This window comes from Rhinopithecus roxellana, chromosome 5 (genome assembly GCF_007565055.1).
Source record: "Rhinopithecus roxellana isolate Shanxi Qingling chromosome 5, ASM756505v1, whole genome shotgun sequence".
In the NCBI taxonomy this organism is placed as follows: domain Eukaryota; kingdom Metazoa; phylum Chordata; class Mammalia; order Primates; family Cercopithecidae; genus Rhinopithecus; species Rhinopithecus roxellana.
The window spans coordinates 13,150,301-13,168,764 of record NC_044553.1 but is presented as its reverse complement, the minus strand read 5'-3'; the positions used below and the strand labels follow the sequence as shown (position 1 = coordinate 13,168,764).

General features: G+C 42.5%; 1 pseudogene; it reads left to right on the top strand.

The window, feature by feature from the left end:
- The first annotated feature begins 13,024 nt into the window (after nucleotides 1-13,024).
- On the top strand, nucleotides 13,025-16,692 carry LOC104666136 (annotated as a pseudogene).
- The last annotated feature ends 1,772 nt before the right edge of the window (nucleotides 16,693-18,464 follow it).

Here is an 18,464-nt window from a genome sequence, read left to right as displayed (position 1 = left end):
CAGTCCTCACAACCAAGGGAGGCCCCCCAATGCTAAAGAGAAACAGCCAGACTTCCTCTCTTGCAAGCAGTGTGTTTTATGTTTAAAAACCAACCTGCTGTCAACTGCAAACAAACAGTAAGCAAATTCAAATAAAGGATCCCTACCAAGTCCAACCCATTTGGTCAAAGATAACTGCAGGTGCCAGGGAAGCCAGGCTATCACTAGGGGGAGGGTCGCTTCAAATTTTGTTTTTCTCCTAGAGGGAAAGTCAAACAGCATGAGGTCTATGACTCACTTTTATTCCTTAATCTCCCCACCCCTTTTCTTTTAATTCTTAGTGGAAACACGATATTTTGAAAGAAAAAACAACAGCAACAACAAAGAAAACAAAAAGAATCCCACTGAAAATATAATGGTAAGTGGGCAAAGTTTGGATTGACTTCTGTTTCAGCACCACAAGGAAAAAAGGTATTCAAGAATCAGAATCCTCTGCTACCTGCTACCCCTACTGCTCCTGCCTTAGTCTGCCTACTGCAGGTGTGCAAAGGGGGCCTTTTGATTAATAATTTCTTAGTCTACTTGACATCACTAGGTGACATTTCCAGCTGAGGGCTTCTTTAAAAATAAGATGCCAGTTTCTGGTAGCTATACAATTGTCTACTGCTTTTTTTCTCCCCCTGGACTCCCCATTAAAGGACCTGCAAATGCTGCCTTTAGGAGCCACAGGCCTGCTCCCCCTCTATCTCAGGTTCCCCAGGTAAAAGCTGGAAAGTACCCTTTAGAGACAGGTCCTTAGTGGAGTGAGGGCTCTCTCCCTTAGGTCTTGCCCCCAATCTCCCAAATGAAATCTCTTGAGGCCTTAGGCTGAACGGAAACCAGAAAATCACTCATCACAGCCTTGAGTTGTTAAAATCTGTTCCTAGAACCAATAGTCACATTTTAGGATCATGGACCATTAATAAAAATCTCCTTAACATTCAAATGGCTCTAAAATGCGTTGATAGCGGATTACTAGGGCCTAATGGACGTCGCGTGTGATAACATGGTCTCTGAGTAGCAGAGGTTCTGGAGTGGGTGTCTGACCACATCTACCTGATTATCAGCTTACAGCCAACCCACTTTTTAGCTGCGATACTCTTAAGAGGGTTTTGCCCGGCAGAGCGAGAAACTTCTGTGTTCTTCATTTATTCGATGTAACAACCGCATAGTGTTCCTCAAAGTAGACAGAAAAACCTGCCTGTAGGCGTGGGGTGACCTCCGGACATAAGGAGGGCGGGTCGCTGGCTAATGCCCCTCTTCTCCCTGGCCTTAGTGGAGCGATGCCTGAATGGCAGTGGCTCCGGCAGATTGAGACCGTCGCCCGGGACACCCGGATTGTCCTAAGGCTGGGGCCTCCTTCGCTGGGTCAGCGCGCCTCCCTGCCTCGGGCACCCTCGGAGTGCAATCCCTGAAGTGGCTGCTCAGCTTCCCTCTTTAGGATCGGACACGTCCGAGAGAGCTCGCTGGCCTCTCCTGCCCGCGGTGGGGAAGACTTCGGGCTCCGGTGCGCGCAATCGACAACGCTAAGGACCCGCTGGCAGTGGCCGGGACACCAGGGACAGAGCTAGTCCGGGGTTTCTCCGGAAAATTTGGCAGAGACAGTGCTCCCATTCTCCACCCCCATGTCTAAGCCAATGTCCCTGAAAGCTAGGCCTTCTCTGGCTGTAAAGTACACACCTGCGTCATCCCGGGGGCCTGCCCTCCCTGTGCCCGGTGCCCCTGGCAAAAGTCATTTGCAGAGTCCAGAGAGACTACCGGGGGAGGCAGTGAGTTACTCAGGAAGCTCAGAGGCAGCTTTCTGGCCAGCTGCGGGGGACATACGGCTCACGAACCCCCAACCTGCGCCTCCGACGGCCACCGGCCCCCGGAAGCTGGCCTGAAACCCGCGGCGCCGAGAGCCCTGCTCGCGGCCGCACGTGGCGGGGCCGCCGGGTCCCCTCCAGAGCGGCGGCCGGTGGTTAGCGCTGGCCCGGCGGATGCGAAGACTCGAGCCCCCGGACACCGCGCCGCCGCGCTCGGAGGCGGAGGTGGCTTGGGGAGTACCAGGGCAGCCCTCTTCCCACTCCTTTGTAGTCTTTGCGGGGGTCAGAGTGTGGTGAGTGGGTGTAACGACACTGGGAGACGACGTGGGCGCTCTTCGCGCCGCGCTCCTGGATCGCGGCCCCAGGCAGGGCGGGCTCCGAAGCGCACGCTTCCTCTTGACACGAGAACTGAGACGGGCTTGACCTCAAGGCTCCCGGCCTAGTACCTGCCTCCCGGAACCGAGTGTGCCGTTGCCCGCAAGATTTGGCCGGCGCTGTCCCCGGGCCCTCGCGGAAGTGTGCCCACCCGGGCACCCAGGGCCTAGGAGGCCGGCTGGAGACGGCTTCCGGTTCCAACTCCAGGCCTCACCAGCTGGCGCGTGGAGCGGTCGGATACCCAGTGCCAAGGCCCGTTTAGACGGCTGGTTTAACGAATTGGCCTAAAATGAATTTTGAATTAGAGCTTTTGAACACTACAGTTGCACACAAAGCTCACTTCACACCCCACCCCACCCCCGCAAGTCCTTCATGGCCACTAATCCGAGTTAGTTTTTCATGACCTTTGAGTTACATTTGGTTTGAGATTTCCAACCAACCTTATTGCTATTGCTTAATGCTAGGGAATTTTTTTTTTATTTGGGAGGCAGATATGTGAGCAAAAATAACAAAGAAATACATGTAGATATAAAATATATGTAACAAATAGGTATTTAAATTGAAGTCTAAGATGAAACTGGGCAATTTTGGAAAGAGGAATCACGTTAATATTTTTACATTTAAATTGATGAAGTCTAATTGAAATGCATCTTTCAACTGCTCTTCTTGCTGATTAAATTGGTTCTATTTTTAATTCTAGTCTAAATTGACCACTTGAAGCTTTAGAAAGCTAACAAGCTCTCAGTCTGTTTGTTAATTACCTTTAACCAAAAACATAGCTTTCATTTAGTCTTAAAACAGTCGATCCACTCCGGCCCTCTGATTTTGAGGTAGGGAGAAATGGAAAACTTGGGAGAAACATGCTTTCACCATCTTCATCTTCACCAATGATTTTAGCTGATTAAACCACTACCCTTGATTCCTGCCCATTTTGGGTGGGCACATTGTTTTGTCTCCTTTTTTCCTTCATATGTATTGATAAGAATGTGGATTATGTACACATTTTTAACACAAGATCCTTGAGTTGATATTTTTTCAGAGATTCTTAATCTGTAGTTCAGGCATCCTTTGAAGATAGTTGTCCATGAATAGGTTCTATAGGATGGGTGAATTATTTCAATTGTATGGAAAAAAAATTGTTTTCTGTATTTCTGCAGTGTAGTCTTCCCGGGCAGAAGATCCACAGTTTTCATCAAATTCACAAAGAGACTGGTAACAACCCAGAATTAAGAGCCATTGTCTTTATGATATTTATGTTGGGTGAACTTGGAGATAGAAACGTTGTAGTTCTTGGTAACAATTGGAAAAGATCCAGGCGTAGGGACTGGTAAATCTACCCTATACTTTTTGAGACTTTGATTTCATTTAAATAAATTAATCCCCAAAGAGACTTTTATTTCTAAATTTTACCCAGTGAGACCTAATTTGAATTATTTTTAAAGAGGCTGTTTATGTATGACAAATTTAAAACTAATGAAAGAACTAAACAAGAATGATTTTGACCAGAATCTACACATGAAATGCAATGTAGAAAATTTAAACAAGTATTTTAATGATTCAGACTAAAAACCCTCTTTAGCCAAAATAACAACAAAAGCAATTACCTGGCCCTAATTAAAAGCTTAAGAAAATTTATTGGCTGGGCACGGTGGCTCACACCTGTAATCCCAGCACTTTGGGAGGCCGAGGTGGGCAGATCATGAGGTCAGGAGATCGAGACCCTCCTGGCCAATGTAGTGAAACCCTGTCTCTACTAAAAATACAAAAGATTAGCTGGGCGTGGTGGCATGCACCTGTAGTCCCAGCTACTCAGGAGGCTGAGGCAGGATAATTGCTTGAACCAAGGAGGCAGAGGTTGCCGTGAGTGAGACTCTGTCTCAAAAATGAAAAAAGAAAATTTATTTGATTGGTTCTCTCTCTCTCTCTCTCATTCTCTGTACATACATAAGTTTACCAACTATGCCTAAGTGCCCAAATGTTTCTTTTGAAAAGTTTTCATTTTCTTTAAAGCTTGATGACTCTCAAAGGTGGATGAAGGCCCAGCATGATGGCTCATGCCTGTAATCCCAGCAGTTTGGGAGGTCAAGGCAGGCAGCGTTTGAGTCCAGGAGTTTGAGACCAGCCTGGTCAACATGGGGAAATCCCATCTCTACTAAAAATACAAAAATTAGCTGGGTGTGGTGGTGCATGCCTGTAATCCCAGCTACTCAGGAGGCTGAGGCAGGAGAATCTCTTGAACTCAGGAAGTGAAGGTTGCAGTGTGCCAAGATCACACCACTGCACTCCGGCCTGGGTGACAGAACAAGACTCCATTTCAAAAAAAAAAAAAAAGCTAGATGAAACAATAGGTAAAAGAAGTGAGAGCTCTGAGTCAGAAGGAGGGCATGGCTGTACCATCCAGGTGAGGAAATCAAGCTCAAATGGTAAAATCACCTGTAAGAGAGCCAGGATAGAATTTAAATTAAATATTCAGAAGTCTGCTGTTCAGAATACACAGATTTTGCCCATTTCCCCCACCTATCACTCCCTGGCTTCCACCCTTGTCTGGGAGGATATCTTCCATTAGCGCAAGAGGTAGCATAATCTATGCGTTTATTTAGCATTTGATCCTTGTGCAGAGGCTTCCATTTAGAGTAACCATTTTAGCTAAGATTTGGATCTGGTCCCCAAAATAGTCTGAACTGGGTGACCTCCAGCAAGTAGACACAAGATACTAGCAATTTATTTCATATCAGCTCCCAAGCCATCACCAGATGATAACAACCCTTGGACACTGTTAATCTCTGCTTAATTCAAACTGGTGACCGCAAGGTGAAAGGCAAGAGTGTTATCTCTAAGCAATTCATGTGGCCTTCCACAAATTGCCAGTTGGGCCAATACAATTGAAGCCTCTTCTCCAGAGGTTACTTTAAAAATTTCATATCCAAAGTCTTTGGTCTTCGTTGGACTCTAAGGTAGGAGGGCTTTATCAAGGGAAATGCCCAAGGGCCAAGATGTGGGAGCTTAGAATCCAATACAAATTAGAAAGGTTGGAAAGGTAACTGTGTGTGTTCCCTACCCAATAAACTGTGAACAAGATCACTGTGACTATGACTAGAAAAAGCTTGTGGAAGTAGATGTTTTTGCCAAACAGTACAGGGAAAATACACCTTAAAAAATAAAATGTAAAGTCCTATCTAGAATTGGTTTTATTGTTTTGAAAACAGCTTTATTTTTGCAACAGGCAGGGTCAGTACAGATCACCATATGCTCATTTAGCATCAGTTCAGGGCAAGAAGGGGCAGGGTAAAGTGGGTAGAACAGTGGAGAATTAAGGAAAGGGGAGTACTAGTGAACAGAAACTGTCCTGTGTTTTGGTGCCTGCAGGGAAAGCAGGCTGAGTGGCCTGCAGGGGAGCTGATACTATTTGCACTTTTCAAATATGTAGAGTGAACAGTTTTAGCCTCATATCCCAGGGTATTCATCTCTAGCTTGAAGTTATAGAAATGTGTTTTTACTGCCTGGTGGAATTATTCTGCCCTTGCTACCCCAATATCATAGTTTAAATGATTCGGTTTGATTTTGCTAGATTGCTCTAGAGAGGATTGACAGATAAAAAATTTGAAGAGTTGTCAAAATATTGCAGCGATTTTAACAATACATTTTTTAAGGTTCATGTATTGGAAGTTGGTTATTGATGTTAAAAGTTAAAAAAAAAATAGGTATTTTCAGCAAAACATTCTTTTGGATAGGCTCAAAGACCAAGTTGTCATATATAGAATTTTAGCCTTCAGCAAATGATGTCACAAAGACATCCCACTATGTTGTTCAATAACTTCACTCCTGGATTCTTTGTTTGCTGCCCTACCTTTTTAATTAACTGGTATTTGCAAACCCTACCCCGTTGTTTGGTATCTTCTCCCAAAAATAATACACTCAATAAACACAAGCTATAATTATGAATGGGAAAACAGAATGGCCACAGTATGGGTGCACTGTATACAATTGGTAAAAGAACACTCTTTATGATAAAAAAAAGTCACTGATTGACTGATAACGTGGTGCATTTTGTAACGCTGTATGATTGTCTAAGTGATTGTGAGGAAATAGGGCATGGAATAAACATTGAAGTATTGTCACTGCTTAAGACTGGCTTTGGCTCCAGTGTCTTGCTGATATAAGCTTCAAACAGCATAAAGAGAGTCACAGCATTTGCCTGGTTAGATAAGAGGTAAACTATCATGGTTAGAGTATTTGGAAGGGATTACAGTTTCAGAACTATCTTTCCTTAGTATCTGCTCAATGAGAGGTAGTCTGGCTAGAGCCTGGAGCCTGGAAGGAGAGGAGACTAGGCCTCTGTTCTTTTGGCCTAATGATGCCACATCTTCATGATGATGATGATGATGATGATCGTGATGATGGTGATATGATGATAATGATGATGATGATGATGGTGATATGATTGATCCCCCATACTGAAATGATTTGCATGTATCTTAACTAATAAGCAGGGCACTGGACAAGGTGATTTACTTAGCCTTTCCAAGATATGTCCAAATTGGCAAATTTACCACTTTCCAGAGGCTGGTTTTCATTTTAGGTCTAGAACTTTTACACCTGTGTGTTTCATTGATAACTTAGTAGATATGTTGCCAATAGAAGTCTGCACCTTCCCTTATAGAAGTACAATCTGGGCTCATCCTGCTTATCTTTTCTGAATATCTTGAGCTTTTCCTGAGCCTTGGTTTATTTTATCCCAACCTCATATACAAATTGAATGTTGTTTTGGTCTGTATCTCTATGCTCCTAACATTATAGAAACTCTCATACAACAGTATCTAATAAGAAGATAAGATTTCCAGATGCTTTAAAACATGTAAATTAGGGCTGGGCCCAGTGGCTTACATCTGTAATCCTGGCACTTTTAGAAACCAAGGTAGGAGGATCGCTTGAGCCCAGGAGTTCAAGACTGGTCTGGGCAACATAACAAGACCTTGTCTCTATAAATAATTTTAAAAATTAGCTGGGCATGGTGGTGCATGCCTGTGGTCCCAGCTACTCAGGAGGCTGAGGTGGGAAGATTGCTTAAGCCCAGACAGTCAAGGCTGCAGAGAGCCCAGATCGTGCCACTGCACTCTAGCCTAGGTGACACAGCAAGACCCTGTCTCAAAAAAAAAAAAAAAAAAGATGTAAATTGGTACTTTAAAAAAATTATTTAAAATATTGTCCTCTAGTTTCACCAGGGGAGTAGTTAAGGATAGCGTTTAAGCATTCAGCCTCTATAGTTGGATTGTCCGGTTTTAAATCCAACATTCTCTACAACATGGTAAATGTGTCCACATGAAGATTATTTAAGCCCTCTGGGCCTGAGGGTCTTTGTCAACAACATAGGAAAAATAACACTTTCTAGTTTCCAGTTTGTTGTGAGGATTAAGTGTCTGGCAGGTTGTAAGTGCTCAATTCATGTTACCTGCTAGAGTTATCACTGTTATTGTCATCCTCACTGTAGTCAGTTTCTAGCCAGCTACACTGAGTCAGAGCAGAAGCCTTGATGAACTAATGCTGAGTATATTCATTTTGCTAAAAGGACAGGAACACTGATATGGTAGGAAGAATCAAGAAGAGAGATGATATAATATTACATACCATATATCAAGCTACATATTTAGCATAACTGCATGGCTAAATTCATTTTGTATTGTATTTGTCTTTGTCACATATATTCTGTATATTTTGTTGAACAACCAAAGAAACCATAAGAATTTAGAAATCTGCAAATATGTTAGGAAAAAAGGAAGTAAGAACAAATTCTACAAGGGAGTCAAGTTGTAGCAAACAAACCACCCCACTGTCTTTAGATCACACTTTAGTCCTCTCCATCTAAGATTTAAAATATTTCTCCATCACTGCAAGTAGCTCTAGTTCAAGCACTCTGAATAAGAACCTGTTCTTATTATAATTGAGAATGATACTGGCATGTTTATTACCATATAATATAGGTTAATTCAGTCTGTGGGCCATGTTTATTACCTTCCTCATCTATAAAAACACTGTGAAACATGGTCTTCATTTCCTTTTAAACGCGGCTCAAACAGAGCTGCCAACACATTTCATACTTTCCTCCCTAAATATTGGCATTTAGTAAGAAAAGTGGTGTAAAGCAGTTTAGTAATAAAGTAATGAAGACTTGTAAATGGGCTCTTGGTTTAAAAAGGAAGTAAGAAAACAATTGGGAATAAAAAAGACTTTATGTGAATCAACTAGTATGGATGATGGCAGAAGGAGAAGAGAACAGGGTAATGAATTTGTTCAAATAAATTTACTGAAGACGGCATTTCAGCTCTCTAAGGAATTACAGAGAAAATAAGTAAGTGGCTAGAGGGGCTAATATCTCAAGAAATTCTGACTAGGCAAAATGGACCACATTTGCAAAAAGCCAAGCTCTCTTTAGTCACCAGCTTCAGCAGTTCTTCAGCACACAGGTCTGTGCAAATAATCAATTTGTTTAAGATTGCAAAATCAAAATGTGTTCCAGGGCACAGGCAGGATGCAAGATGTTTTTTGTGATGTTTGCAATGGAGCAAGGACCTGTTAACCACCTACAAGTGTCTAAAAAGGCATCACCCACCAGGCAGGCAGAAGAATTGTCCAGGGTCGTCCAAGGGGCTAATTTGTAGTAAAGAGATGAAAACGAGAAATCTCTCGGTGATGACCTTTCACAAGCTATAGAAGAGTCCCTTAAGGCCAAGTGTCAGAAACTTCAGTTTAGAACATTCAAAACTAGGGAAGGAAGAACTCTTGGAAGTAAGCCATGGGGAACTGTCCAGCACTAACAGAGGTTTGGGCTTACTATTAAATGACCTGTTAGGTGTGAGTTTCTATCTACATTTTATCTAACAATATGCTTCTTAAACACTTATTTTTAAAATTCTCTTGACAGCTGTGTCACTAATGATGTTATTGCCAAAGGGATTTCTGTAGGTTCATGTGGATTTGCATTTGTTACATGGGAAATGTAGTTACTTAAGAGTCAGCATTTGCCTTGAAGATACTTTGGCTTTGACCACCTCAGGAGATTGAAAAGAATAACCAAGCACTTGCCAGCTTCTCATGTCTACTGTAAATTTCTGCAAACAGTAGACATTAACTGCATTAGTCACAATTTCATGAGTTAAAAATATCATGTTTTTCTGGCCCTAGAGACATTAAAATGTATGTTAGAATGGCTACAGGAAAGGGTTCTCAGGTGTCAGACATACTCAAAATTAAGTTTCCACTTAAACTTTCTTTGGAATTTAGGAAAATTAGGCCATGATAAAGATGTATCTATTCACTCAGCAAATATTTGGGGGTCTTCTCTGAACCACACACCATTCAATGTCTGGAACACACACGGTTTCAGCTTCCCTGGAACTCATATTTGTTGTTAAGGGAGAATATAATGATGGGTGGTGATTACAGGAGCCAGAAACTTCTGAGTCCGAAGGAAACAGCAGTGGGTTTAAAGGTGTATGGAAATGGAAATAATACTAGAAGCTTCATGTTGGTCAGCACTCTAATGAACAAAAACACATATTTTTCAAGACATATTTGAACAGAATTCAGCATTCTAATGGATGGAAGGAAGCACAGTGTGTGCTACTCCTTACCCAAGTCTCTCTTTCTTTCCAGGTGTCCCAGATGTGTGGAAGGAGGTCGGTGCACACAAGGTGCTCTGCACTAAGAACACACGTGGGTCTCAGGGTCTCTGGCTGCTGAAGCTCCATGTGGTGTCATGTGTCCTGGCCCTGTTGTGTGACAGTTGCTGCTAACAAGCTTGGCTTTGGCTGAATGTCTTTGAAACTACCCACTCCTTCACCCTCTCCAATTGCCTCCAATGGACTCCTGATATTTAAAAAATAAAAATAAAAAAAATAAAAATAAAATAAAAATAAAAAAAAAGGAGGGCTATTAAAGGAATGACCAAAATGTCACTGGAATGGGCAAAAGCAATTACTTAGTGTTTTCTACAGACATGCTGATTGTAAATTAAAGGCCCTTTTGGAAAAGACAGTCCATTAAGAGACCACTTAATGTTTAATTACATGCGTTTGAAAATGACATAGAGTAGCAGCCCAGCCAAACAGGTCATCAAAATCTAAGACAGGCACAGTGGCTGATGCAGTTTGCTTTTGAGTTCCAGGTACAAAAACTCAAACCCAGAGTAGCAAATTGTCCCACTCTGGGGCTACTGTAATACTTATTACTGTCCCTGTGATGTAATGTGATCTTGGAAAATGTCATAAAAGAATTCCTTCAAATTGTTTGTCTCTTTACTCTTCCTCCTCCCTAGTTTCTATTTCTTGTCTCTGTTCTTTTCTGTAGTTACCTTGCTCTCTCTTTTCTCTCTCCAAATGGTATTGTAAGGTTTAATTCACCAGGTGTGCAAACTTCCTCCCTCATTTGACACTTCTTTGGCAGAAAGTGCAGGTAACCCAGCAAGTATTGTCAGGGTCAAGTTAAAAAATAACAAAACCTGCCAATGCAGGTTTCCTTCTTGTGTTGCCTGGCATCAATGGGTTCTCAAAAGACTGCTGTGGCTTAAAAATTTCCCTTTTTACAACTGGCATGGACTTGGCAGTCCATTCGTAGCCCACAACCTTTCTCCCACTCTGTCTTTGTCATGACAAGAGGATGGTCGGCATTTCCCCTGGTCACCAAGACAAGGGAGATAAGGACAGGAGCACAGGAGCAGAGTGGCTTGTGGCTTTATACTATTTAGAAAGTTAATTGGAAAAAGTACTATTCTTATGTCCCAATTTAAACCTCAGTAGTCATTGTTATACCCTTGATTCACTGGAAGTGAGCTAACTTAGTAAAATATTGAATATGTTTAAACTAATCTGTGCGGTGAGTTTTACTAAAATTTCAAACTAGAAGCTGGACATGGAATCCCAACACTTTGGGAGACTGAGGTCAGGAGTTTGAGACCAGCCTGGCCAACATGGTAAAACTCTGTCTCTACTAAAAGTACAAAAATTAGCCAGGCAGGGTGGTGTATGCCTGTAATCCCAGCTACTTGGGAGACAGAGGCAGGAGAATCGCTTGAATCTGGGAGGTAGAGGTTGCAGTGAGCCGAGATCATGCCGCTGCACTCTAGCCTGGGCAACAAAACAAGATTCCATCTCAAAAAAAAAAATCAAAGTAGGAAAGAACATGGTATTAAAGGTAGTAACTGATATACCAGGTAAATGCCAAAGTCTGACCTGGTAGTTAAACTTAGAAACTAGTTGATTTTGAGAAAAATAGTACAGGGTTTGATTTTGTTTTTGTTTTTCTATGATGTAGTATTAATCCTAGTAGATCCTACTAGTAATAATCCTACTAGGAAAACAAAAAAGTGAAAATGCATCTCTTAGAAAACCTGGCATGCTACTAGCATTAGAAAGCTTTGTGTAGCTTCCACAGCTCTTTCAGAGAGGGAGTGCCCAGACTGTTCCCAAATCTTTCTCAAGTGGCACAATCTGTAGTGACATTCCCGAACCCTGTCAACAGGCCGTGCTCCCTACAAACTTCCAAAACATTGTTAGGTAACAATGGACTTAATATTCAAATCAAGTTACAAGGTAGTTTTTTATACACATTTGTATTTTCTTTAATAATAAAGTGAAATTATATTTTTGACTCTTTTCCTAATTTAGTGTGCATGTCCTCATTTCTTCTGCATCTGCTATGGGGCTAGCCTTGTTCACAGATGACACCAATGGAGAAATTTCCGAAGAAAGATGTGTGTGTGTGTGTGTGTGTGTGTGTGTGTGTATGAGAGAGAGACAGAACAAGAGGGACAGAGAATGGTGGTGATGGTATATTTAGAACTTGGTTTAGTAACTAAGCTCTAATTTTCCCACTTGTCCATAGTCGGGTAGGAAAAGGGGATAGGTGTGTCCATCGGGTGAACTGCTATGGGGCCCCTTCTGATATGTTTCTGCTATAAAATGTGGGGTTATGGATACTTCTAAGACATCACTCTGCTGGCTACACCAACAATAAAGAAAGAATCACAGGTATACATTAGGATGCAATGTTGGTCAAGAAGGGAGATTTTCTTGCAGATAATAAATACTCTTTCATTTTAGAAGAACAAGTATCTTGCTAAGAAATAAAAGTTAATATATTTTGAATTGTCACTATTATTAATACTACTTTTAAGTGCTACTGATTCATTAGGCCATTTAAATTTATACCAAACATCTAAAAAATTAATTTTTATTTTTCTTTTCTTTTTTCTTTTTTTTTTTAGACAAGGTCTCTCTTTATCGCCCAGGCTGGAGTATGGTGTTGTGAACATAACTCACTGCAGACTCAAACTCCTGGGCTCAAATGATCCTCCTGCCTCAGCCTCTTGAGAAGTTGGGACCACAGGCATTCGCCAACACACCTGGCTAATTTTTAATTTTTTTGTAGAGACAGGGTTTCACCATGTTGCCCAGGCTGGTCTCAAACTCCTGGGTTTAAATAATCCTCCCTCCTCGACCTCCCAAAGTGCTGGGATTACAGGCATGACCACTGTGCCTAGCCTAACTAGTTCTTATGTTAATAGGGAAGAAGGTGTGTTGCAGAATTTCTTGTTGTTGTTGTTGTTGTTGTTGTTTTTCTAAAATAGCACCGATAGATACAAAATAATGTCTAGTTTAAACATTCTAGGCACAGGGCAAGTAATTGCAGTATCAAGGAAAAACTGCCTCCCCTCCAGTTAATAGCTGATATGATGATGCTCTAAGCCCCCATTAACGATCCATTCTCATCTCTTCAGATGAGCAGAGCTCAGCCATGAAACCAGGACTGGTTGCCAGTTTCACCTGAGGAAGATGGCCAGTAAAAACTTTATCAGAGAGTATTGTGGAAAGCCTCTATTATCTAGCCCCCCTGCTTTCTGCTTTCCACCTTCCAATCTGTTGGTTGGTGCTGCTATTAGACTTACTTTCTAGAAACCAGATCTATAACACACATGGACCACAGAATAAAGGCTTAACATCTTAGCCTGGCATTTAAGGTTTTAGAGCAGTGCTTTTCAAACCTCAATATGTATATAAATCACCTGGGGATTTCACTAATACAGATTCTGATCCAGTAGATATGGGGGTGGAGCCCAATAATTTGTAATATTTTTTGAGATGGAGTCTCGCTCTATCACCCAGGCTGGAGTACAGTGACATGATCTCAGCTCACTACAACTTCCGCCTCCTTGATTCAAGTGATTTTCATGTCTCAGCCTTCTGAGTGGCTGGGATTACAGACATGTACCACCACACCTTGCTAATTTTCATACTTTTAATAGAGATGTGGGTTTCACTATGTTGGCCAGGCTGGTCTTGAACCCCTGACCTCAAGTGATCTGCCCGCCTCGGCCTCCCAAAGTGCTGGGATTACAGGCATGAGCCAACTCACCGGGCCAAGAATTTGCATTTTTAACAATCTCCCAGGTGATACAGATGCTGCCGGTCCTGGAACCACACCGAGTAGCAAGTTTTATGACACGGCCTAGCCCAGGGGTTAAATACCTTTTCAGATTCATCTCTGTTTATTCCCACACCCTACATTCTAGAAACACTGTTGTTCTTGGCATTCCCTGGCAATTCTCTGTACTCGTTCTGCCTACTAAACTCATCCCTCCAGACAGCTCAAATATCATCTCTGTGAGGCCTTCCAGCTCCAAGGATTCATTCCTCAGCCAAAGAATCCTTCTGTCTACCAAGTTGTCACAGCACTTTGCAAATACTAATGTTTAGTAATTAATACAAGTTATCATAACTGTTTGTTTACATGGTTATCTTTCCAGCTAGACCATGAGCTACACAGGGCAGAAAGCCAGGTCTTATCCATTTTATAATCTCAGCACTGGCCAGGCATGGTAGCTCATGCCTGTAATCCCAACACTTTGGGAGGCCAAGGTGGGAGGATTGCTTGAGCCCAGAAGTTCAAGACCAGCCTGGGTAACTTAAGGAGACCCCCCCCCCCCCCCACCGGCTCTACAAAAATAAAAAAACTATCCAGGTATGGTGGTGGCGTGCCTGTGATTCTAGCTACTTCAGAGGCCAAGGTGGGAAGATCACCTGAACCTGTGAGGTTGAGGCTGCTGTGAGCCATGATTGTATCACTGTACTCTAGCCTGGGCAACAGTGGGACCCTGTCTCAAAATAATAATAATAATAGTAATCATCATCATCATCACCATCTTGCATACAGTATATAGCCCAGCACACAATAATTCTTTAATAAATATTCATTGAATTGAATTGAACTGAATTTCTCATTGTCACTATTTTACAGAATACTTTGAATGATGAATGATTTTAGACAAAAAATCTCGAGGTAAATCTCTATCTGCTCAATTTTGCTGTGAATTTAAGACTGCTCTAAAGAAAAAAGTCTATTAGAAAACATTTCTTAGGCCAGGTGCAGGGGCTCATAACTATAATCCTTAGCACTTTGGGAGGCCAAACTGGGAGGGTCTCTTGAGGCCAGGAGTTTCCGATCAGCCTGGGCAATATAGTGAGACCTTGTCTCTACAACAACAACAACAACAAAATTAGCTGGTATGGTGATGCACACCTGCAGTCCCAGCTACTTAGGAGTCTGAGGTGGGAGGATCACTTAAGCCCAGGAGTTTGAGACTAGCTTATGATGGAGCCACTGCTCTCTGGTCTGAGTAACAGAGCGAGATCCTGTCTCTTAAAAAAACATAAAAAATTTTTGACAGAGTTGAGGAGGAAGTTACATAGAATCATAGTTGTTATTTAATACTAGGTTGGCGCAAAAGTAATTGCGGTTTTTGCCATTAAAAGTAATGACTGGTAGTATGACGAAACTGGTAGTATTATCAACTCTAATAATGAACTATAATTATCATTAATAATAGCTATTATTTATCTATTGAATGCTTACTATTTAACAGACACTGTGCTAATTACATAGATATAAAACTTCATTTAATTTTTACAACAGCTGGCTGGGTGTGGTGGCTCACACCTGTAATCCTAGCACTTTGGGAGGCTGAGGCAGGTGGATCAACTGAGGTCAGGAGTTCAAGACCAGCCTGGGCAACATGACAAAACCCTGTCTCTACTAAAAATACAAAAAATTAGCCGAGTATGGGGGCGCGTGCCCATAATCCCAGCTACTTGGGAGGCTGAGGCATGAGCATTGCTTGAACCTGGTAGGCAAATGTTGCAGTGAGCTGAGATCATGCCAGTGCACTTCAGCCTGGGTGACTGAGTGAGACTCCATCTAAAAAAAAAAAAAAAAAAAAAAAGGCCAGCTGCAGTGGCTCACACCTGTAATCCCAACATTTTGGGAGGCCGAGGTGGGTGTATTACCTGAGGTCAGGAATTCAAGACCAGCCTGGCCAAAATGGCATAACCCTGCCTCTACTAAAAGTACAAAAATTAGCCAGGCATGGTGGCGGGCACCTGTAATCCCAGCTACTCAGGAGGCTGAGGCAGAGAATTGCTTGAACCTGGGAGGTGGAGGTTGCAGTGAGCCGAGATTGCGCTACTGCACTCCAGCCTGGGCGACAAGAGTGAGACTCCGTCTCAAAAAAAAAAAAAAAAAAAAAAAAAGTACAACAGTTTGTTACCTATATTCATAATGGAAGAAAATGCTCAATTTCCATAAGAAATTAATGAAATTATAGACTTTTTTTCCATCCAATTTCATGGACCCCCAGAATTCTATGCACAAACACCTTGGATATGTATGTGTTGGGGGCTGCCCCTGTGAACTTTACATTAAAAATCCATGTTCGTGGCCCGGCGCAGTGGCTCAAGCCTGTAATCCCAGCACTTTGGGAGGCTGAGATGGGCGGATCACGAGGTCAGTAGATCGAGATCATCCTGGCTAACACGGTGAAACCCATCTCTACTAAAAAAATATAAAAAAAATAGCCAGGCGAGGTGGCGGGCGCCTGTAGTCCCAGCTACTCGGGAGGCTGAGGCAGGAGAATGGCGTGAACCCGGGAGGCGGAGCCTGCAGTGAGCTGAGATCCGGTCACTGCACTCCAGCTTGGGCGACAGAGCAAGACTCCGTCTCAAAAAAAAAAAAAAAAAGAAAACATGAAGTTGTTCCTTTGGCCAGGTATATGCGAATCTATAAGAAAGGTGATATCGTAGACATCAAGGGAATGGGTACTGTTCAAAAAGGAATGCCCCACAGCCCCACAAGTGTTACCATGGCAAAACTGAGAGTCTACAATGTTACCCAGCATGCTGTTGACATTGTTGTAAACAAACAAGTTAAGGGCAAGATCCTTGCCAAGAGAATTAATGTGCATATTGAGCACATTAAGCACTCTAAGAGCCGAGATAGCTTACTGAAACGCGTGAAGGAAAATGATCAGAAAAAGAAAGAAGCCAAAGAGAAAGGTACCTGGGTTCAACTGAAGTGCCAGCCTGCTCCACCCGGAGAAGCACACTTTGTGAGAACCAATGGGAAGGAGCCTGAGCTGCTGGAACCTATTCCCTATGAATTCATGACATAATAGGTGTTTAAAAAAAAAAAAAAAGGACCTCTAGGCTGAAAAAATAAAAATAAAAATCCATGTTCTAGGGCGAAGAACCTCAACTACCTTTTTGGAGAGGTTGGAGTGCTTAGGTTGACTAGATAGAAGTCAGATGGGGAAAAAAATGTCACGTACACTGAAATGGCAAAAAGTCAGTGGCAAGAGTTATGTAGTGAAGGAGTATAATAAAGGGGACAAGGAACAGGAGGAGGAAGAGAAACTTGGCAGCATTAGAGCCATGCAACAGGTAAGAGACTCTTTCTTTGAAGGGTGAACCCAGAGATTCTCAGAAGAGGATGCAGAGAGCATACTCGGAGGAATCTTAAAGGCTATGTACGAGTCTTAGCAATTGGGAGAAATTCTGTAGCTGTCTCCAGGAGGAGGAGACACATTGTGATTATCAGTGACACTGCACTGAATAGTACAAAGGCATCTGTGCCTAAAGTCATCATGTGATGGCAAATTGGGAAGTGTCTCCGTTTTCCTGTATTATACATTGATATGTGGCAAGGGTCATCAAACCCACTAACCTCTATGTATTTTGACTGATTCAAATGGGAACACATGACACAATATAAACCCATACCTAGTATTTATCTTTTATTTTTTAATTTAAAAATCTTTTGTGTTTTTAAGAAAGGGTCTTGCTCTGCCACCAGGCTGGAGTGCAGTGGTGCAATCATAGCTCACTGCAGCCTTCACTGCAGTTGAGGTCTCAAGCCATCCTCCTGTCTCAGCTTCCCAAGTAGCTAGGACCACAGATATGAACCATCACATCCAGCTTTTTTTTTTTTTTTTGGTAGAGATGGGGTCTTGCTATGTTGCCCAGGCTGGTCTGGAACTCCTGGCCTCAAGCGATCCTCCTGCCTTGGCTTCCCAAAGGGATAGGATTATAGGTGTAAGCCACTGTGCCTGGCCCCTAGTATATATCTTTATTGGCCTTGAAAAGATAGGCAATCCAAAGCTTGCAATGGAGGCACAAATGGAATTCTGATCACTCTAAATTGGAAATTTGTGGCCGGGTGCCGTGGCTTATGCCTGTAATCCCAACACTTTGGGACGCCAAGGCAGGCAGATCACCAGAGGTCAGGAGTTCGAGACCAGCCTGGCCAACATGGCAAAACTACCTCTCTAATAAAAATACAAAAATTAGCCAGGTGTGGTAGTGCACGCCTGCAATCCCAGCTACTAGGGAGGCTGAGGCAGGGTAATTGCTTGAACCCAGGAAGTGGAGGTTGCAGTGAGCTGAGATCATGCCACTGCACTGCAGCCTGGGTGACAGAGTGAGACTTCGTCTCAAAAAACAAAAAAACAAGGAAAGGAAAATTTGTTATTTTAATGGCATCAAATGCCTCCGTCTGATATTCAACTACATTGTCATCTGATCCCTCTTTTCCTTTTAGGGCCTTATCTCCCTTTTCTCATTGTACTTTATGTTCTTGGCAATGGGACCTATCAAAATTCTTTGCCCACTCCCAGTTTATTTTCCTTTGCAAATTCCAACAGCAATAATGCCCTTTCTCTACCCAATCCCAAAATTCTATCCATCCTTTATGGCTCAACTCAAATTCTGCCTCTTTCAGGAAGATTTTCCTGGGCCTCCTCGTATCTGTCATGGCCCCCAAGCTGGAGGCAATCTCTTTCACTCTGAATCTTCCATAGCACTTTATTTGTATTTCTCTTACAATATACATAGTTTTTCTTGTAACTATGGAGAACAACAGTTGTGGCCTTTAAAGAAAAATCACACT